Here is a 23,206-nt window from a genome sequence, read left to right on the forward strand (position 1 = left end):
CATAGAGCTCACCCTTCTGCCTATTTCCTTCCTGGTAACCTGGAGACCAAAGCTAGGTCTGAGCATTTTCTCTACTCAGTCTCCTGAAGTGGGGAAAGCAAGGTAAAAAGCACTGGGGACTGGACGGATGGTTCAGGTGTGTGTGTGTGTGTGTGTGTGTGTGTGTGTGTGTGTGTGAAGTGATGATCATACAAGCTTGATCTTCCTAGTTTGGTCCTTAGAAGCCACATAAAATGCCAGGCACAGAGTTGTGTACTTGTCACCATGATGCCAGGGATGTAGGCAGGTGGATCGGCTAACCCAGCCTAACAGGTATGCTACCAGCCAAGGAACACATCCTGTCTCAAAATAAGGATGACAGTACCTAAGTAACAGCGCTGGAGGTTGACCTCTGGCCTCTCGGTGTGTGCTCATGCACACACATGTGTACACACATATCATGCATGCACACCTGCAGATTCATACACAGATATGTATACATGGGCTCACACACAAACACACACACAAACACACACACATACACACACACACATAGACACATATACACACAGAAACACACACATACACACACACAAACACACACACATAGACACACATAGACACACATACACACACAAACACACACATACACACACACAAACACACACATACACACACAAATACACACACATACACACACAAACACACACACACATAGACACACATAGACACACATACACACACAAACACACATACATACACACACAAACACACACATACACACAAACACACACATACACACACACATACACACACACACACACACACACACACACACACACATACACCCCATTTATTATCACCATCCTTTACAACAAAATTACTCCAGGACCAGAAAGGAAGGGAGCTGTATACTGAATCCTTGCAACAGGCATCACTGACAAGAGGGAAAGGGGCCTTTCATCCTGGCATCTCAACTCTCTGAACTCAACCTGTATTAATATCTACTGTCGGCATAATTGTGCTTAATTTGTGGACATGGTATTTGGACTTCGCCAAGCCGGGAGTTGCACATCTTGGGCATAAACAGCAGTTGCAATAAAGTATTGCCTTAGTGAAAACATCACCATTGCTTCTGATTTTTGTTTTCTAAATAAGCCATCAGTGTTCACAAATAAAGGATGTTTGAAATATTGACTCTGGATCCAGTTCTGGGCAGGCTGGTGGGCCTGGCCATCCATACTAGACTGACCATATAGTGGGTCCTTTGGAGGTGGCCACACACAGAGCGAGCAATAGTGGAAGTCTCCTGCCCCAGCATGCAATGGCATTTAAATCCCTCGTGGGCTACTAAAACTGAGAGATGAATTTCATTTCCCGACCACCATGTGCGCCATCTGCCTGGAGACGAGTGAAACCTACTGGAAAGGCCAGGATCTGCCAACGAAGGCAGAACTCTTCACAGGATGAGTGTTCTTCAATTTGTCCCCATCCCCAGTGTCAACAGATACCATTGAGTGTCCCAATGTGACCACTGCTTGCAATGACGGACCTTGCTCTTGTCTGTAGCTTACACCTGGCTTTGCTCTGATCCTTTATTTCTGGCTGATTTGGGAAGAGGGAAGAGAGAAGAGAATTAACATTTGGCAGCTGCTTTAAGAAACACGTACATGTGTGAAATCACCTCATTTTGTCTCACCAGTTTTGATGTTACCTGGGAGGTCAGAGGGCAGGATGGTTCTGTGATCCTCCTCTGACACACCAGAGTCTAACATTGACATGCTTCCACCTGGGCCACTTCTGTGGTGTAAATGTTCATTTATAGGTTTGGGAAAAAAAAGACATTTTGCTTTGTGGAAGAAATATCACCCCCATAAGGACAGTAGAGCTTGGATCAGAACCGATGGCTCAGCAGCTGACGCATTGACCTTTGTCATCTCTTGACAGAGGTGTTGTTCCTTAATTTACCCCAAGTCTGAGGATTATAGCCTGACTACCAGTCCAGAGCACTGCCTTCATCCCACATGACCGGTTATCTTAGAGGAAATAAATAACTTTCTAAATAATACAATATCTATTTGTAATATCAGCCTTATTTTGGCTCCCATTGCTTTGTTTTTGCTCATTAGATTCATTGCTTGTTGACTGCAATAGCTTAGATCTTATAATTCCATTAACATCTTTTTGAAATAGATAACATGCTTTGTGGCTCAGAGATCCCGAGAACAGGGAGACGATGTGGCTTCTGGGACTGACCTAACTGTTCTTGTGGTTGACCAGATGGCCCGTTCCTCATGATGAATTGCAGGGAGGAAATAATGTGAATGTCTGCAGTTTATTTTGCATATATTAGTACTAAAGTTTGTGTTTAATAACACACTCAGGGCAGTTGTCCTGTGAACACATTTACTGCTCAGGCAGCCTCCGATAAATCCAGTGGGCTCGCCCTTCGCAGGCAGCTCTTACCAGCCTGCCCTCTCTCCAGGCTAGAAAGCCTGTTCCACAGCAGCAGTAAAACTGATTAAAAGCAAGCCACATTCTTCCCTACTGACTTCTTGTGAAGCCTCCCTGGTAAAAATTATGCAGAACAATGACATGTGAGATACAGTCCCCTAGATACAACCAACTAACAAGGATTTGTGGGATCTTTTGTGGTCCTCCCAGGAACTAAGTAGAGATACCTGATCCAGAAGAGGTGGGGGAGGTGACCCTTGTCCTCTCACACACATGAACAATCAGATCATGGAGCTAAAAATAACACCCAAGAAGGAAGGATACAAAATGGTGACCATGTATATAAATTATGTGCCTGACCTCTTCCTAGAATATTTGAAAAAGTTATCCTGTAGATTAAGAGATGAAGGGCCGGGGAGATGGTTCAAAAGTGCTTGCTGGGGGTTGGGGATTTAGTTCAGTGGTAGAGCGCTTGCCTAGCAAGCTCAAAGCCCTGGGTTCGGTCCTCAGCTCAAAAAAAAAAAAAAAAAAGAAAGAAAAAAGAAAAAAGAAAAAAAAAAAGTGCTTGCTGTGCAAGCATAATAACCTGTGTTTGAATCTTCAGAACCCACATGAAGCCAGACGTAGTAGCTCACCTGTGTAATCCCAGCAGCCCTATGCAGAACTGGGAGGCAGAGGCAGGAGAATCCCTAGAAACTGATTGGCCAGCTGCAGACCATGGAAGAACAATAGAAGGAGCTTTGTCTCAATAAGGTAGAAGGCAAAGATAGTCACCCGAGGTTTTCATGATCTCTACTTGTTAACTGTGGCATATATATATCCCATTAACACACACAGCAATCAGTGTACACACACACACACACACACAAAGAGAGAGACAGAGAGAGAACGAGAGAGATAGACAGAGACAGAGACAGACAGAAACAGAGACCCAGAGATCCAGAGAGAGAGAGACAGAGATAAGGGACTTGACTTTGCTTGCATTAATAGTAATAATTATTATTTATAACAGAATAAATGCATTGGTAGTGAGCATGATAATCCTCTGAGATAGATGGTGGAAGGAAGAAGTAAGTGTGTGTGTGTGTGTGTGTGTGTGTGTGTGTGTGTGTGTGTGTGAACTGTACATCAGTTAACACCTGCACAGGAAATGGATTTGAGCAGAGAAAAGGAAACTTTGCCCGAGGGAAACCCAACCCTTTCATAGTGGGCAGAAGACAAGCTTGACTCACATTCCAAAGCAAAGCATCGACTTTCTCTTCCAAGGCAGCTTCCCAGACAGATGTCTGCAGAAAGACTCCCTGAACCATGTTAAAAACACGAGAGGCCCACAGAGACACGTCTCTCTGAAAAATCTCTGAGTTTCCCAGCTCAGAAGCATCTGGACTTGGATTAGAACCAACGCTGGATCAGATTGTTAGTGATCTTTAATTGTGGCCCTTTACTCCAGGCTCCCAGACTCATGTCTGTTACAGTTTTGGGACCCGAGAGCTTTCTTTTTGTTGATGGCCTGGGTCACCTGGGCATCTCCACACTGATGTCAATGCTCTGTCCCCACCCTATGGGGACAAGCTCTCATCCTGGTTTCTATTGTGACATCCTTTGTCACACTCTCAGGACGGAGGGCCTGCCTTGGTCTTTGGCCCCTTCCTACAGTTCCGAGAATTCAGCTGACACTTTTATCTCACTGGTGACCAGCATGGTTGCTGGACTTTTCTAGATGTGCCAATGCACCTGGTCACTTGTCACACATGCATAACCCCCTTGGTGCTCACCTGACCACTGAGATCTTTATCCTGCCCCTCCTTCCACTGTCCTATGACTTGCTCCACAGGGCCAGGGGAACTCCAGGCTGCCTTTCCCATCACGTATGCTCACGTATGCTTGTTACCTCAGATAGTACGCTTCTTGCTGGGTCGTTGCCCAATCCATCTGGATGGTTATCACAGAAAGTTGTAGACAGGCTTTCTTTCTTGTACTTCTGAGGGCTGGGTACTAGAGGAATGGGTCACTGGTGAGAAGTTATTTTCTTTCCATAGATGTTTGCCTCCTTCCTCTGTCCTCAATTAAATGGTAGCGTGGATGAATTGGGGGTCCCTGTATGTAGACATTAGCTGCATCTAGGAGCTAATTACCTGTAGGCATCCTCCTTCCTAATACTGTCACATGGTGGGTAAGGGTTTCAAGATATAAATTTGAGGTCGGGTACCAAACATTCAGTCAATAGCAGCTATCATCCACGTGGGTTACTCGGGCTCATCCCAGTCAGGGAGAGAGGTGGTGATGGCAGCTGTATAAACTATGTACTAGAGTGAAACGTGGGTGCTCCCAAAATCCAGAAACCAGTCTGGAAAATGGACCTCCCTGCCCATTATGTAAGGGGAAGGACGAGAAGAAGAGACTTTGTAAGACACATTCAGAAAGCCAAGAAAACTCAGGCTAGCCCGAGGACTTCATGGGAGTCTTGATGGCTGGAGATAACCCAGGACCTGGAATCAGGGGGACTGGGTTTGCATCCTGGCTCTATAGCTCACAGTGGGTGTGACCATGGAACGTTGCTTCTATACTTCAGGGTTGCACATCCACAACCCTGTGGCAATTATACTGACCTTGCACTGTTATGGGGTTGTTGATACATTGTCTTTTTAGTGGCTTCAGATTTCACTCATGCGCCAAGCATGCCAGCAGCTCGTTGATGGGAGAGATGTTGGGGTGGACAAACTCACAGGCCCGGATCTGGGCCTGGGCGGCAGCTGAGTTGTTAGCCTGCCGCCTGACAGCTCTCCTGCCTCCTGTCACCCCAAGGCTGAGCTCTCCAGCACTGTCCTAGCTAGCCCGTTCAGTGCTATAGCCAGCGCACAGGCCGGGGTAGGGGCAGCTCTCTGGGTCTCAGGCCTGCAGGCCAGCTCACCTGAGCTTCCCCATCAGTGCCAGCTATATTATGCAGTCCAGGCAAGGTGCAGGGCCAGCTCTTCTGAGTGAAGCAACCAGTGAGGGGCAGGGTCAGCCGTCTGGTTACCATGAGCCCAGGCTAGCTCTCCTACCTGCTGCAAGTGTGTGTGTGTGTGTGTGTGTGTGTGTGTGTGTGTGTGTGTGTGTGTCCATGTGTGTCCCAGTACAATTTGTGGGGGCTGGTGGTTTTCTGCTTCAATCCTAAAGATCAAACTCATGTCATTCTAGCATAAACCTTATTATTTTAGACACTCGAGGAAAAAAAACAAAGCCAAACAAAACGAAACAACCCCTTCTCCCAACCATGGGTTGGTTTGCAAAATGGCACCCTGTCCATTCTTGTCAGTCTCAACAGACTCTTACTCACAGACCCCCTGCCACTTGACAGTGCTTGACAGAACACAGACAAGCATGCTGGTTGGTGATGGCTGCCAGCACCCAGCAACATCCCCCAGAGCCACAGACTACTACGTGTGGAATTCTGGAGTGTCGTGGTGGCACTTTCCCGTCTTGGCAGACATGGACCTGTGATGCGGGCAGCCTGCCTGCCCCAGAGCCTTGCTGCCTCCATTAGCCTCTGTCAGCCCCTCACTCTGCTGCCCTTTCTTTCTTTTTTTTTTTTTTTTTATTAACTTCAGTATTTCTTATATACATTTCGAGTGTTATTCCCTTTCCCGGTTTCCGGGTCTGCTGCCCTTTCAAGTTGCTTCCAGTTCCTGCTTGCCCTTGGGTCTCAGCTTACCTGCTGCTGTTTGCTCAGACTTCCCAGATGACCTCCCGAGGTGAGCTGACTTGTCATAGGCATCTGTAATGCTGGGTGCTTCTCCTCCATCTCCTTCCTTCGGCTCCTTTACCCATAGCCCACTAGGTTGTCTCTAAGCAGTGGATAGTTTATCTTGTTCACCAGGATACCATTCAGAGTCTGGCAGATATTCATCAGTGCTGGTTAAGGGACCAAAGAGGCACCTAAATGCAATAGTTGGACCGGGAGTTTGGAGCCACGACTTAGCATATTAAAAAGGCAGTAGAGGAAGCACTGGGGAGATAGCTGTGACTAAGAGCACAGGCTGCTCTTTCAGAGGACTTGGGTTTTAATTTCCAGCATCCGTGTGGTGGCTCACAGCTGTCTGTACCTCCAGTTTCAGCTGTCCCCATATGGTCTCTGTGGGCCTCACACATAGGTGTGGTGTAAGATATACACCATTAAAAGAAAATCTTAAAACAAAACAAAAAAAACTTAGCGAGGTTGTGGTGATGCATGATTCTAATCCCAGCACTTGGGAGGCAGAAGCAGGCAGATCTCTGTGAGTTCAAGGTCAGCCTGGTCTATGGAGTTAGTTTCAGAACAGCCAGAGCTACACAGAGAAACCTTATCTCGAAATAAAAAAAACAACAAAACAAAATGAAAAAACAAAGTAAAACAACACACACACACACGCACACACACACACACAGACATACACACACACGCACACTCACATACACACATACACACACATGTACACACACATACACACACAGACATACACACACACTCACATACACACATACACATACGCACACACACACACACGCACACACACAGGCACACACATACACACACAGACATACACACACATACACACACATACATACACACACATACGCGCACACACACACATGCACACACACAGGCACAGAGAAATAGAAAGGGAGTATGCTCAAGTGAGAGCGCTGACCCCCACGCCCACACATGCATATGCACACACTTGCATGTGTACTTGAAGGTACACATGCCTACTGACAGGTACATATACCACACACAACATGACACTCAACTAAATGGTAAGACAATGGTCTCACAATGAAGAAGAGTTTGCCAAGATAGGCAATTAGGAAGCCATGTTGCTCTGTGTGTGCTGTATTAGACATATTGCATGCCTGACCGAGAAAGCGCATTGCACTCCTCTACTTTTGGAATCCCATGTTTCATTAACACTTCATCAGGGACTCACTTGGTCCAAGGACGGGCATTTCCAAACCGCTATCCTAAAAGTCACAGCCATCAATTAAGTGTAGCAATTGCCATTGCTCCACTACGCTGAGGAAGCAGATTTCTAAGTCCCACAGGTTTCCATGACGGATTTACCAAATATGCATTCTTATTTTATTATCTCTCAGCTCAATTTTTATCCTCAGTTCTATTTTTTTTTAATTGAAAAGCTCTCCTTCGTTGCTTTGTGGCTTATTTAGCGGGCAGGGTGGCACAGGATGTCTAGGACAGGGAGATGTCAACACTTAGAGACGAAGGTCATTCCTTTGGGAAGTAACCAAACCCTCGGTAATGTGACTGAAATACCCCTGCCAATTCATGGCCCCTGTAGATTTACATGCGTGACCCTGTTTAGGGAAGTGGTGTGAAGACAGAGAGACAGCTGTGAGGTGACATCAGTGACTCCCAGCTGAGCAATGGATTCACTCTATCACCAAGCCACAAGCCTACGTGGGTCTGACTTTGTTACACAAGGCCATTTGCTTCCAGTTGACACAAAGGGGACAGAGCTGGGACAGAGCTCCCTCCCTCCTTCCTCCCCTCCTTCCTTCCTTCCTCCCTCCCTCCCTCCTTCCTTCCTCCCCTCCTTCCTTCCTTCCTCCCTCCCTCCCTCCTTCCTTCCTCCCCTCCTTCCTTCCTTCCTCTCTCTTTCTCTTTAAGATTACAAAAAGGTGTGTGTGCATGTGTGTGTGCATGTGTATATGAGTGTGCTCTCGAGCGTGAGATCGCAGGTGTCCTTGGAAGCCAGAGGCATTGAGTCCCTTGGAGCTGGAGTCACAGGAAGTTGCAAGCCCCGTTGGGCCCCAGCCCAGGTCCTCTGCTCCAGCGGTGAATGTTCTTATTTTGAAGTAGATTTTATTTGCTTGGCATAGTGACTTTCACTAAGTCATTCTACTAACCTCCCTACTCCACTTTCTCCTCCCATTCCTCCCATTCATTCCTACAAACAGCTACGCTTCCATTTCTCTGTCCTACAGACACACAGGGTTTTGATTATATAAGACCTAGGGTCTAAAAATGAGAGAAAACACATTGCATCTATTTTTTTCTGAGTCTGATTTTCTTTACCAACTGTCATGATCTCCAACTGCATTCGTTTTCCTGAAAACGTTGTAATTTTGTTCTTTATGGATGAGTAAAACTACATTGCGTATACATATTACATTTTCCTGATTCTTTCCTCTTTGGTGGACCCCTAGACTGATTCTTGGTTACTGTGAGTAAAATGCTTCAGTAAAACATTAAGTGTGCGGGTACTTCTGTGGTGTGCTGGAGTCCTTCATGGGCCACAGGGCAATTCTAAGCATTAGAAAATATTCTTATTTACTCTCTGTATGTGTGTGTTTGCATGTGCGCACACATGTGTAGGCACTCAGGTGCAAAAGCACATGCGTGGAGGTCAAGGAACAACTTTTAGGAGTTGGTCCGCACCTTGCATTTTTTGAGGCAAGGTCTCTCTTGCCTTGGCCGCTGCAGCACGCACTCTAGGACGATTGGTTTCTAAGCTTCTGGACAATTCTGTTTATGCATCCCACCTCAGCACGCTGACGTTAGAGATGCGTCCCACCACTGGCTTTTTATGTAGGGGATCTGAGACCCAGGCCATCAGGCTTCATGTGTAGTTAGCTGTGTAGCTGGTACCTTTTCTTGACGAACCATCTTCCCTCTCTCCCCTCGATATGACAGTTTTCGCTGTTTGAGGAACCCCCGTGCTGACTTCCACAGTGGCCGGGCTAATTTACATTTCTGCTCCCATTATCCCACAGCTTTGCCAGCATGTGTTAGGTTTTCCTAGGGATAGCCATTCTGAGGGATGAGTTGAATCTCAGTGTGTTACGCGGTGGCTTTCTTTCTCTAGAAAAGAAAAAAAAGAGTAGGTCAATGGACACTTGCAGGAGCTGGTTCTTTCCTTTCACCAGGTGGATTCTGGGGGAGGAACTCAGGTTGGCAGGATTGGTGGCGAGTGCCGATTTGCAGGATTCACGGGATTGGTGGCGAGTGCCGATTTGCAGGATTCACGGCAAGTTCCTTTCCTGCCGAGCCCTCTTGCCAGCTTCACCTTTTCTTTCCTTCTTTACTTTTCAGTTTTTTTTTAAATCGCATTAGTAAGAAATCAGCTAATGCTTTGTGTCTGCCATTATAGTATTATAGTAAAGAATTTCACTACTCAAATCCTCCGCCAGCCCCTACTCACCCCTCCTCCCTCCTAACACCTGATCTTTTGACTCTCTTTACAGTTTTGTCTTTTTCAAAATGTCACGCAGTTGGAATCCCACAATCCGTGTTTCTCTTGACTGGCTTCTCTTCCTTAGTCATATGTATTTAACACTTAACACCTCTTCTTATGGCTAAAGAGCTCCTTATGTACTTAATAGGATTCTACTGTCTGGATATAGCATAGTCTGTCCACTAACCTGGGGCGTGGGGAGGTTGAGAAGATCTTGGTTGTGGCAATTAAGAATAAAGCTGTTATAAGGCCTGTGTGCAGTTTGCTGGTAGACCAGCGGTTCTCAACCTTCCTAATGCTTTGGCCCTTTATCACAGTTCCTCATGTTGTGGTGACCCGCCCCCCAACCATAAAACTATTTTCGTTGTTATTTTATAACTGTGATTTTCCTACCATTCGTTGCGAATCGTAATATAAATATACAATCCCACATAGGGTCTCGACCTACAGGTTGAGAACCATCGGGTTAGATGAGGTTTAAGCTTATATGGGCAAATACCAACAGATCCAGTTTCTGTGCCCATCGGAAAGGCTGTGTTGAGTTCTGTAGGAAAGCACCAGACTGTCTTTAGTGTACCTGGTCCCCTTTGCATTCACACTGGCAGTGGACACATGAATTCTTTCTCTCCACATCCTCGTCAGCGCTTGACACCATTTGAATGGTGCGCTAAGACACGTTCAGGGACGTTCCATTTCAGTTCGCAATTCTCCAAGGACATGGGAGGCAGAGTATCTTTTAAAATCCTCGCCATCTCTGATCTTCTGTGATGTGCTAGCTCTGATAATCAGGCCCATCTGCCTTCAAATTATATTCATTTTCTTCTGCTCTTTGCATTTCTTATTGAGACAAGGCCTTTTGTAGCCAAGGCTGGCCTCAAACTTATGTAGCCGAGGCTGACCCTGATCCTTCTGATTCTTTCTCCTGAGTGCAGAGAATAGGGTTTTCATCGTGCTCGGCTTAGATTGTTTTCTAATTGTTGAGTTTTAAGGGTTCTTTGTATGTGGTGGACAACAGTCCATTCAAACAAGTCTTTTGCAAATATCTCCTGCCAGACTGGGGCGTCTCGTTCTCTTAAGCACCTACTTATTTTTAACGTTCAACTCAGAGGTGATCGTCTGTGACGCTCGGCCATCCTCTTAGTCCATTCCTGTTGACTTTGTTCCGTTATTCTGCCTTACACAAACATTTATTTTTCTGTAAATATTTATCTACTGGGCAGTGAGATTCTTGAGAAAAGGGTCATATTCTCTCTCTCTCTCTCTCTCTCTCTCTCTCTCTCTCTCTCTCTCTCTCTTTCCATTCCCAGAATTTGGCACAGTATCTGGCACTAGTTATATTCCTATCTGTGAATGAACAGAATGTGAGAAAATGAGGAGGTCAGTCAGACACAGTTCCCTGGAAGGCTTGGAGGGAGTCATCCCTTAGTGGAGAGAGTGGGAGCTCACCTTGTGAATAACAGCCTTCTCTTCTTGGCTGCGCTACTGGACCTAGAAACAGGCAGGTTCTGTTTGACTTCAGCCATTCCTCCCGAAGGTCAGGGCAAGAAGACCTGTGTTCTCATGCTCTCCAGGCTCAGCAGCACTCCCATCAGATATATACAGTCTTTTAAAGTATGTGTCAATGCACTCAACTCTTTTTGAACCTCTCCCCCTTCCTTCCAGTCAGTCAGAGAGAATCTTCTTTCTGTGGTATTATTTGCTGGTCCATCTGTTTGACCATGGGCAATCCCAGACCAGGTGGGGAAGGGTCTCTAACATTTTGTCATAGGTTAGAATCGTGCAAACTTACCCCCCACCCCACCTCCGTCACCCTTCTAGCTGTCACCCTTACCGCCCTTGCATTTGGGTTGCAATGCTTTTGCAAAAATCTCCCCTCACTGACCCCACTGGCATTTAGCTCAGAATTCATTCTATTATGTTTAAGATGACTTTGCCTTCAATTGGGGCTTCTATTGACACCAGACTCTGCATCTAGAGTTGGGCTGAGCCCTGGGGGAAGGCAGTTGGGAGCAGAAAGACCGTTCTCACATGATTTACAGGCTTGTGACCATTTGATTTGCAGACACGAGCGCTGAGGCGCTCACATGAAAAGTCAGGGAGGAGCTCATAAAAGATCAGCAGATGCTCAGCCCGAGAGACTGAAGCTTTTGATGTGATGCAGGAAACCATGTGGACGATTGGCTGAACTTTAATTGCTCACAAGGCATTGTAGAGATATTTAGGTAATTACCATTCTCGGTGTCTTGGGTCAGTTTAGACAATTTAAACTTATCGAAGTGCCTCACACTCGTGGTAAGAAGTCCAAAGAATGAAGATGTTCTCTGAGGAGCACACGTGACTCTCTTCCCTCTCCCTGCAATTTTACTGTATTTCCTCTTCCCCCTCCTCCCCCTCCTCCTCCTCCCCCCTTTCCTCCTCTTCCTCTCCCTTCTCTTCTTCCTTTTGACACCCCATTCTGTAGCCCTGGCCAGTTCGGACTTTACTATGCATGCAGACCCAGATTGGCTTTGAACTCCCGCTTCTGCCTTCCAAATGCTGGGATTAAACGCATGCACTGCCACAGTTACCCTAATTTTATTTTATTTTTTTGATACAAAGCCGTGCTACATAGCCCAAACTGGCTTTGGACTCACTATGTAACTCAGGCTTTGAACTTGTGACAGTTCTCCTGCCTCAGCCTCTCCAGTGCTGGCATCATAGCCATATCCAGCAATTTTCTCTCTTGAGATGAGCTCATTGACTGACTGTGTATGTTTGGGGGCCTTTTTCTCGCTGTGCATTTACATCCACTCCTGGGTCTGGTATAAGCCTTTATGGGAACTGTCAGGTGATCCACTTCATTCTGTGGTGTTTGTTCTTCAAAGAGTCGTCGACTTTGCTGGTCATTCACGTCAGTACAAGCAGAGGCACTCCTGCCTTCAAACAGCTGGATGGAGGAGTCTAGAAGCTGAGTGCACTTTATAATTCATATTATCACACATAGAGTGCACATTCATTTAAACACATTATCATTTATGGCTGTCTCCTTTGGGTGTCTGCCTTTCCTTTTTTCTTCTTCTCCTCCTCTGTGTAGTTGTGTGTGTGTGTGTGCGCATGTGTATGTGTGTATGTGTGTGTGTGTGTGTGTGTGTGTGTGAGAGAGAGAGAGAGAGAGAGAGAGAGAGAGAGAGAGAGAGAGAGAGACACGAGCCCTCACTATGTAGTCCAGATTGGCTTTAATAATGTAATCTTCCTGCTTCAGCCTCCCTAGTTCTAGGACTGCAGAAATGGGTCCCTAGGTCACTAAGATTGGCTCTTTTCTTTAATTTATTTCTTATTTATTTGTTTACTAATTTAGTGCGCGTGTGCCTTGCACCTGTGTGGATGTCAGAGGACCACTTGTGCCGGTTGATTCTTTCCTTTCACTGTGCAGAGCCCACAGACTGAACTTAAATCCTCTGCTCCGTAGCAGGCGTCTCTGTGCACTGAGCCATCTCACCGGCCCCCAACCTGGCAATCTCCTCTATGAATTCCAGGTTTCCCATCTTCTTTATGAAGATTTTCTCCAGCTTAGCCTTATTTTAAAAGTTCCATTTTCTCCCCCTCCTTGTCCTGATAATTCTATTTTTAATTTTAAAAATCCAAATGAAATCATATTGCATGTAGGAGTTCATAAAATTTAATTGCTTGCGTGAGAAGCTAGCTGTGTCGAAGCCAAAGTCTCTTTGGAGATTATGGGCTGTAGCTTTTGACTGAAAATGTTTCTAAAATGCACAGGAAATTGGGAGTGTGGGAGAGAAGGCAGCCAGCAGGGAGGAGAAGTCAGGGGTAGAAGCAAGGAGAAGGCCAGTTGTGTGTGCTTTAAAGATTTATTTTTCTTATGTGTATGTGAGCCTAGAAGTATGTATGCATACAGTGTATGTGCGTGATGCTCAAAGAGTCCAGAACAGGGCATAGATTCACTGGGACTGGAGTTACAGACAATTCTGAGTTGCTGGGAATTGAACCCAGGTCCTCTGCAAGAGCGGTCAGTGCTCTTAACTTCTGAGCCGTCTCTCCAGACCCCAGGTCTAGAGTTTTGAAGAGAAGATTCTAATGGTCTTGTTCGAAAACTGTTTTGAGACAGGATCTATTAAGGCCCAGACTGACACCAAATTAGTGAGGCGGACTTTGAACTTCTAATCCTCCTGAATTTTAGGCCTAGCAAGGGCAATTTACATTCAATCCACAACTCAATCTGGGAAAATCCAGTTTTCCTGGGTATAGAGGCACACATTTGTAACCCCAGCACATGACACATATCAGAAGTTCAAGGTTATCCTCAGTTACATGTGGAGAGCAAGGCCAATCTGGACTACACGAGACCCCGATTCAGAAATCTCATTTAGGGGCCAGAAACCATGGTGCGTGACTTCAATTCTAATACTGGAGAAATAGGCTGAGTTCTGTAGTTTTGAGCCTGGCCTGGTTTATGTAGTGAGTTCCAGACTATCCAGAATGACCCAAAGAAATTCTGTCTTTAAAAATTATCAATCACATTCAATAATTTTAGAATTATGAATACGCCAGGGATGAGGACCACTCCTGTAATCCCAGTACTTGAAAGGCTGAGGCAGGAACCCTATCTCAACACCCCTCACCCCAACCTGCAGCAAAGAACAAGGGAGATGGCTCAGTGGGCACAAGGCTGCTGTACAATGGGAGGTCCTGAGCTCAGATGCCCACTACCCACCTAGAGATGGGCTAACATGGGCCTTTCATCCCATGGAGCCTGGGCAGGAGACTGCCTGAAAGTTCATGGCGAGCCATCTTGAATTACACAGAGGCAAACAAGGGAGAGATCCTGTCTGAAAGCAAGGACTGACACCCTAGCTCGTCTTCAGTACCCTTCCTTCTCTCTCTCTCTCTCTCTCTCTCTCTCTCTCTCTCTCTCTCTTGTTCGCTCGCTCGAGTGCGGCGCGCGCGCGCACGCACACACACACACACACACACACACACACACACACACACACACACTCTTAAAGGATGAGATGTTTATCAATTGCCGCTGGGAGAATTTTTATCTCCAGATGAAGCTGTTCAGAATGTCTTTGCTGAGCTCTTCGTACACCTGATTTTGATTAAGAATGACAATGGGTCTCTGTAATATTAGATACATCACATGTATACACACATATACACATATAAACCCAAGATTTTATAAAGAAATTTCCTTAAAAATTTTATCATGTTTAGTGTGTGCCTGTGTGTGTGTGTGTGTGTGTGTGTGTGTGTGTGTGTGTGTGTGTGTGTGTGTGTCTGTGCATGCAGGTCCCTGGGATTGAATGTGGGCTCTCAGTCCTGGTGGCGAGCACTCTTACCTCCTGAGCCACCTCTGTGGCCTAAGAGTTGTTCTTAGTTGGAGGAGTCTGAGTCGATCATGTATCAGATGAAGACCAAGTCAGAAGAAAAACTATGCTATTTTTAATATACCTCATTGGCATTTCATCTAAGCTCTGCCCCACAGGTACCTGGCAACAGCCAGGTGTGCTGACTCACTATAAAAGAGGCTGCTTGCCCCCTCCTCATTCTCTTGTCTTCTTGCTCTTCTTCTCTTCCCCTTTTCCCTCTCTGTCCCTTCTCTCCCCATTCCCTTTCCCCCCTCTCTCCATGTGTTCATGGCCAGCCTCTAATCCTCCTCCTCTCTCTCTCTCACCTTCTCCCTCCCCCTCCCACTCCCCCTTTTACTGCCCCCCTCTCTCTGTCTTTCTTGTCTACTACATCCTCAACTCTCCTCCCAATGCCCTAAAGAACCTCTATTCTATCCTATGCAGTAGTGTGGCTGGTACCTCAGCGGGAGGAGATGCTTCAGCATGGGCCTGCCCTGCACCCCCTTCCCCATACCATGTGCGCCTCCTTGGCTTCTTTTTCTTTTTTATAAAACACAACACAACCAGTGGCCTGGATGAGGATAAATGACATCATAGAATTGTTTCCCCAAGGGAAACTAGGAAAGCCATTGTCATCGTAAAACCCTGCTGTATGAAGACTTCAGCTAAGAACAGAGCTCAGAACCCCTCAGTTCTTTCATCTGGAGATGCAAACACAGGTTAGCAAAATCTCTCTGCCATGAGCAGGGCAATGCAATCATTGGTTGTTTTATAGCTGACAAATTGGAACCTGAAAGAGCTCAGGCAACCTGGCCAAGGTCACTGGTGAGGCATTCGCTGACTCAGGCTTGAGGCTGAAGAATTCTATCCTCTGGTCCTGCCCTGACTTATTGCAGTCAATAAAGGAGCTCTGGCTCCCTAGACTGGGAAGAGGGAAGAAATGGGTTTCCACAGTTTAATGGGTTTGCTTTGAGTTTGAGATGGTACCAGGTCTCACCAAATAGCAGGAGTCCTGGATCCAAGGCTAGCCTACCTCATGTCCTCCCACCTGCCTCCTGCATCAGACTATCATGTTAGCCTCTGGGCTGATGGGCTGCATGACTGCAGCCTAATTGTTTCTTGGCAAACTGAAAGAATCAGGATGCTTTATTGTTACTATTAGTTAATATACAAAGCAATGGGTTTCCTTACGATACTCTTATATATGCATATCATTATGATATGATATAAAAGTATCCTTATGATAGGATGTAAAAGTTCCCTTATGATACTTTTATATATGCATATCATTGTACTTTGGTTATATTTGACCCCCAGTACCCTTCCTACTTAGCCTCCTCCTCCTGATGTCACTGCTGCCCCCAAACACTCCCACCACAGCTTTCGTGCCTTGTATTTGTCAATACGGACTTCCCACATGTCAGGAAACAAAGTGGTATTTGTCTTCCCTTTTCCTGTTTCCCTCTTCCCTTTTCCCTCTTTTCTCCACTCTTCCTCCTCACAGTGCAGATCAGGGATTCCACGGGCTTGTTCATCTGTCTCCCAAGCCCTGTAGCATGAAGATGGGAGGCTCACATTCTGGGAAACTCAGCCCTGCTAGACTGACTCTGCAGTGAATACGGACACTCACGGATCCAGAGGGAGAGGACTGTTAGACCCAGGGCACCAGTGGGGCACATGACTTAACCTGGGGGAGGCACACCCCTGTAATTTGAGAACTGTTGAGCTCCTCTTTGCCTGGCTGGCTTTGTCTTACAAGTGTCAGGTCCTATCGTCAGGAGCCATCTTTCTGGGTGACACATGCTGAGATAGTCTACCCATCCCAGGACACATTTATATGAATCCCATATATGTGGCTCTTAGGACACTTGGCTTATCTGGAGCGTGTGCTTACAAGCGGGTTCAGTCATCTTAAGCTCAGATACTAGGGACAAGGGCAAGTTCTTGGCGAGGTCAACATGACCATCAAAAAGGAGCAGGGCCTGGTGGCTCATGCCTGCCACTCCAGCACTTGGAATACGGAGGCAGGAGGGTTTCTGTGAGTTTGAGGCTCAAACTGGGCTACATAGTAAGTTCCAAGGCAGCCTGACTACAGAATGAAATCTTACATCATAAAATGAACACACCCCATCCCCCACACTCCTGTAAGTAAGTCTAATTAAACTCACAGTTCACCAGTGATAGTAATTAATTAATTAATAAATCAGAAGACATGAAAATAGAATATGGAGTGATAGGGAAAAGGAAGGGGATTGATTACTAGGAGGGGAAGGGGAGGGGGACAGAAGAAGGTAATGGGGTGGACATGACCAAAATATATATTATATATGTATGAAATACATCCTAATGAAACCTCTTTTGTATAATTAATATCCTTTTTTGTTTTTGTAACAAGATCTGTCTATATAACCCTAGCTGTCTAGGAACTCACTATGTAAACTAGGCTGTCCCGGAACTCACAGAGCTCCTCCTGCCTCTGGAGTGCTGGTATTAAAGGCACCTAGCTTAATATCCATCCATGTGAAACTCAAAACAAGTGAACAGAAAACCAGGCAAGCTTTCCTGCTATCATTCCGCCCTTCTTAGACACAGAGAGGCCCTTGGGATTCCAGCGCGACTGGATACACTTATCTGATCTTCAGCAAACTCGATTAAATGGTGGACGACTTCAGAAACCATGGCAAGAAGCTAGCAGCTTCGCCGTGAGGCAGGATGCAGGAGGGTTGGGAAGAACAAATAAGAGTGCAAAAGACAAGTAACCAGAACCAGAACCCCCAAACTCAGGGGGGTGTTGGTTTTCTTCACCCAAATTCAATCTTGGATGTTATAAATATTTGTTCCACAGAGCAGGAGATAGCATTGTCCACGTGCATGCTCACTTGCATGTTCTACCTGCACACTCCACCTGCATTCTCCATCTGCATGCTCCACTTGCATGCTCCACCTGCACACTCCACCTGCACGCTCCACCTGCACGCTCCACCTGCACGCTCCACCTGCACGCTCCACCTGCACGCTCCACCTGCATGCTCCACCTGCATGCTCCACCTGCACACTCCACCTGCACACTCCACCTGCACACTCCACCTGCACATTCCACCTGCACACTCCACCTGCACACTCCACCTGTACACTTTACTTGCATGTTCCACCTGCATATTCCACCTGTACACTCCACCTGCATGCTCCACCTGCACACTTCACCTGTACACTTCATCTGTATGTTCTACCTGCACACTCACTTGCATGCTCCACCTGCACACTCCACCTACAGGCTCCCCCTGGCCCTTGGGTACACAGTTGCGTCCTCACAAAGGGTAGTGAATTATGCTGCCCAAACTTTGTTTAGCAAAGCAGAGAATAACACTATATATTTAGAAAGAGTTCCATTAAAAAGAAGAAGAAAGCTTAAAAGATTCAAACGAAAGATATAAGCCCCACGGATTTAGGATGCACGATAGCTCTTTCTCCACAAGCCCTAACGAACGAGGCATCAGTTACATTAGCATGACATGGTTACTAGTTTTAAACCAAGAACAGTGTGCACATGTGTTATTGTCTGAAGACACAGATGTCTACCTCACCCTTTAATTATTGCCAGCTCCTGTGTATGGCACTATGTATTTTAGTTCAGTTAATTAAGCCTGTACTTCGTGGAGTGGGAAGACCGGGCACCAGCTTAACTGGGTCTAGTGCCTGGAAGTGACGTGTGTGAGACAGGAGAAAGGAAAGACACAGAATGGGGGTGTACACAACCTTTTATTTTCTTTTCAGCTTCTCACAGGGCGAGCCTCATTTTGCACTTCTCTCCACACCTTCTCTCTTGCTTCTCACGTGTGAAAATAAGGGTCCAAGAGGAATAGGTTTAATGGAATTAGAGTGGAGGGTGGAGCAGCCTGGGAATGTACTGAGCATTTAAAATAAAACAAAGTGAAATGCCTCTTGGTTGCCAGAACAGGAAATTTCTGCCCAACTGGAAGGGCTGGTTGCTGGAACTGGAGTCCTCCAGGGGCCCTTGTGGGAGGGGTGGAGGCATGGCTGGGAGATGGCTTCTGGGGTATTCACACCTTGTACAGACAGGCTGGGGACTGAGTCAGGCATCAGGGGGTTGGGGCACTGAGATCCCTCTGACTCATGGGGGCAGGGGTGGGGGTTAGGTCAGAACGTGGCCACCTGTTGGCAGGTATCTTTGTTACTAGGTACTGTGGTCACAGCAGGTCAACTGAGCAGAACCCAAGTCAGCCAGAGCCAGCACCAAGCTATGTGAGCTTTACCCTCACCTCGCTGGCATAAGACTTTCAGATGGACGGATGGACGGATGGACAAGTGGACAACTTTGTTACTCTCCTCTTACAGATAACAAGACATGGTTTTGATAGTGTTAGCCATTTTTGATTTATCCTTCGAATGCATAAATAAAACACAACTACCCATCCTGACCTGGAACCTCTCCCACAGTCAGATCCAAGGTGATTAATCAGATGCTAAAATTGGGAGAAACACTGAATCACACCTGCATTCATTTGCCCACAGAGTGTCAACATTATCCACAGACCGAATGTAAACGTTTACTTATTTTTTTTAGTGAAGGATTGGCTATTTTCCTGTTCTTCCTTTATTTCCTCTTAGTAGTGATGGATGTACTCAGAAGCTTGTGGCTGGACAAGCTTTGCCTGGAGGAGGCAGCCGTCCAGTTATAAGGAAGACAGACATGGCTACCTCAGGGTCCCCTCCCAGTGGGGAGGGGCTCTGTTCCCTGGCTCTTGTTGGCATCGAGGCCAGGGCTGGCTGGTTCTAGGTACTGTGGTGTCAGGGGAACTGAGACGGTGGAAGGGGAACAGGGGCTTTACCTTCTCCCAGCCTTGTGCCTGTAAACCCAGTCTTGGGGGTTGAGGGTGGGGAGGAGTCAGATCCCTAGAACTTGCTGAGCCCCTAGTTTAGCTAAAGTGGCTTTTTCCAGGTCAGTGAGAGACACTGTTTCAAAAAATATAAGGAGAGTAACTGAGTCCTCCAGCCTTGGCTGCTTGCATTTGTGTGCACGGACTCCCACCCACTCATTCTCAATATACCACGAGCACACTCTGGCAAAAAAAAAAAAAAAAAAAAGAGAAGTTGTCACATGGCTGGGTGGAGGAGCCTCACCCCCTTTGGGGATTTAGTCCAGTGTCAGCATGTACAGTGTAATTGCAAACAGCTCAGAGAGCTGCTCATCCAAACCCATGAGTGAATTATGAGTAACTTTTTCTATTGTCATTATCATTTGGACCCTTAAGACAGGGCCTGACTATGTAGCTGGGCTGGCCTTGAACTCAACCACAATCCTCCTGCTTCGTTTTAGGAGTGTTGGGGTTGCAGGTGCAGGGCATGGAGGCACTTGGAAGGAGCAGGGGGAAGAAAGGGGAAAGTGATGTAAATATTATATTTAAATTAAAAATGTGTGAAAAATTAAATTAAAAGAGATAGAAGATATACTTTGTAGAGATGAAAATAAAAATGCTTCTCTTCTCTTCTGGAACTTTCTTCTTACCGAGCTCTCGAAGTTAAATTCATTTCAGTTAAACTTGAAGCATATAAGATGCTAGCCTTAGAAGGTGAAGCTTGCTTCAACGTGTAAGTTGTTTAGAAATAGAGAGGAGAAAAGCCATTACTGCCGGAGGAAATCTGGAAGGCTCCACTACGGAGGTGTCATTTGAACTGGTGCAGGCTGGGTTTGTACATTTTTTTAAAAAAAGAATTCATCAATTAGTTACTTGAGAGACAGGGTCTCGTTGTGTAGCCCTGGATGGTCTGAAATTCATGGTGTAGACCAGGCTGACAGCAAGCGCACAGAGATCTGCTAGCCTCTACTTTCTGGGTGCTGGGATTAAAAGTATATGGCACCATGCCTTGTAGGCTGAGCTTCCTAAACACGGGGAGCAGCCCGCAGACTTACTCGGGGAGTGATCGGAGTTTGTGTTGGCTTGGAGGATGACAGTAGTGGAAGCCGTGCCGGACTTGAAGCACATCACAGGGCTGGCACAGAGAAGAGAGATCGGGAACGCTGCCCACTCTCCATCACTCCCTCACCCCCACCCTCCCTTCTCCTCACCCCTCCCTTCCCTCCACAGCTAACTACTTCCTGAAATGGCCAGATGTGCTCTCTTCAAAAGTGCCTCGCTGGCTTCCACATCTGTTTTCTAGCCAAAGACAAGGGCAGGCTTCTGTTTCCTGAACCTCTTCCCACCCAAGCATCAGCAAGGAATCTGGAGACGTGGAATCCCTCCTTATCTCTCCACGGACCTGGGTTCCACAGTCTTGCATTTCTGCTCGATAGTGAGACCTCGGCTCAGCTGTTCCCAGAAATCCCTGCGCCAGGACTGGGTTGCGTGGGAAGCGTGGTGACATTCCATTTTCTATTTTGCTACTCACTGTGGAGTGGACACATTCAGGGAACGTGGAAACAACAGTCTTAAAGGCCCCGGAAAGAAAGGGAAAGAGGATTCCATGGCTAGACATCTCTGGAGGAATTAAGGAAGCCATGGCGGAACTTCCAGAACGTATTCAGGATAACTTACTTGGGGCACCTAAAGCCCCTGAAAAGATGCTTTGATGATCCGGCCACACATAAGAAAGCATTAAAATGACCAGTGTTTTAAACATGATGAAAATTTGTTTCCCTACAAGCAAGAAAAGCAGTTTAGGGCTGGTACATTCCGTCAACTGCTTAGACCTCAGACTTTAGTCCTAACACTGATGTCTGTGTGGGGTTCCATCTCATAGCCCTGAGACAGCTTGCACCATAGCCAGCAACTAGCCACATTCTAAGCTACAGAAAGAAGGGAGACAATGAAGGGGGAGAGTGGCACCAAGCCACTACCTTGTAGAATGTTCTTGGAAGCTTGTTATTGGCTGGGATTCTGGTGATGTCAACTCTTCAGGCAAGAGGAGAAAAGACAGACGATACTGGCAGCTTCGCCTTACAACTGCCAAGAGCAAGAGTCCATCACTGTGTGTGATTGGACAGATGAAATGCCCTTCTTTCTCTCCGGCCTAATCCGTATCAATGTGAGGGTCCCCGGCAAAGTCACTCATCCTGTTCTGAAGATCTTATTGTTATGATCTGATTCTCAGTTCTCTAATGAGTGCTAAGGAGAGGAGAGTGCATCCTATTTGTTGTCACTCTGGTTCTCCAGATTGTGACTGTCTCCATGAGTGGCTCTCGCCCTCACCACTCGTGGATCTCGCCTGTTAGGATTTCATCCACATCACTCATTGCAGGCAGAGAATGAATGTCAAGGCTCTTTGGAAAGAACTTTCTCTGGTTCCCTAAACACAGGAAACAGCCTGCAGGGGTCTGAATCTGACCCAAGAATTGTCTGGTAAGCTCTCTGAGGACATCGAGCACGTGTTTCCTCTACATAGCATAAATGTGGTGACCAAGGAGAGAAGAGACAGAGGAGGAAGAGGAGCAGGAAGAAGCCAGCCATGAAGTAATGGTGGCTGAAGTGGAAAGAGGAAAAGGGTGGGAGCAGGCCAGCTCTGTATAAACATTCAACCACCCTGTTTCTTTTCAGGACTCTTCCTAGTCTGTGAACACTGTCCCCCTGCTGCCCTCATGTCCGCATTCCCTGCTGGTCACCACCCTTGAGTCCTGTCAAGCACTATTGTGACCAAGCTTCTCCTCCTTCACCCCAATCAAAAGCAACATTGATGACTGTATCTTTAGCCATTTACAAGGTGACTGCTGGGTTTGAGCAATGAGCAGTATTCTGTAGGTCGGTTCTATCTGTCTGTCTGTCTATCTATCTATCTATCTATCTATCTATCTTTCAATTCTTTTTTTTTCTCCTGAGGCAGGGTTTTTATGTGTAGTTCTGACTGTCCTGAAACTCACTCTATAGACCAGGCTGGCCTTGAACTCAAAGATACACCTGCCTCTGCCTCCTGAGTGCTAGGATCAAAGGCATGCGCCACCACTCCTGGCCTCTGCAGGTTCTTACAAGATGCTTGATTTACCTACTCTTTCCTTCCACTCTAATGATCTCCACAGTTGAGGTAAGACCAGTGTTTCCTAGAAGTCACATTTATGTAACAAGAGAACCTTCCTACCTCTTCTTCCTACCTCTACTTTCCCTTCCCTTCCTCCATCCCTCCCTACCCCCCTCATTTGGATTTTTGGAGACAAGACTTTACAATGCAGTGGTGTATCGCTGGCTGGCCTAGAACTCACTTCGT

The sequence above is a fragment of the Rattus norvegicus genome, chromosome 4 (genome assembly GCF_036323735.1).
Source record: "Rattus norvegicus strain BN/NHsdMcwi chromosome 4, GRCr8, whole genome shotgun sequence".
Lineage (NCBI taxonomy): Eukaryota > Metazoa > Chordata > Mammalia > Rodentia > Muridae > Rattus > Rattus norvegicus.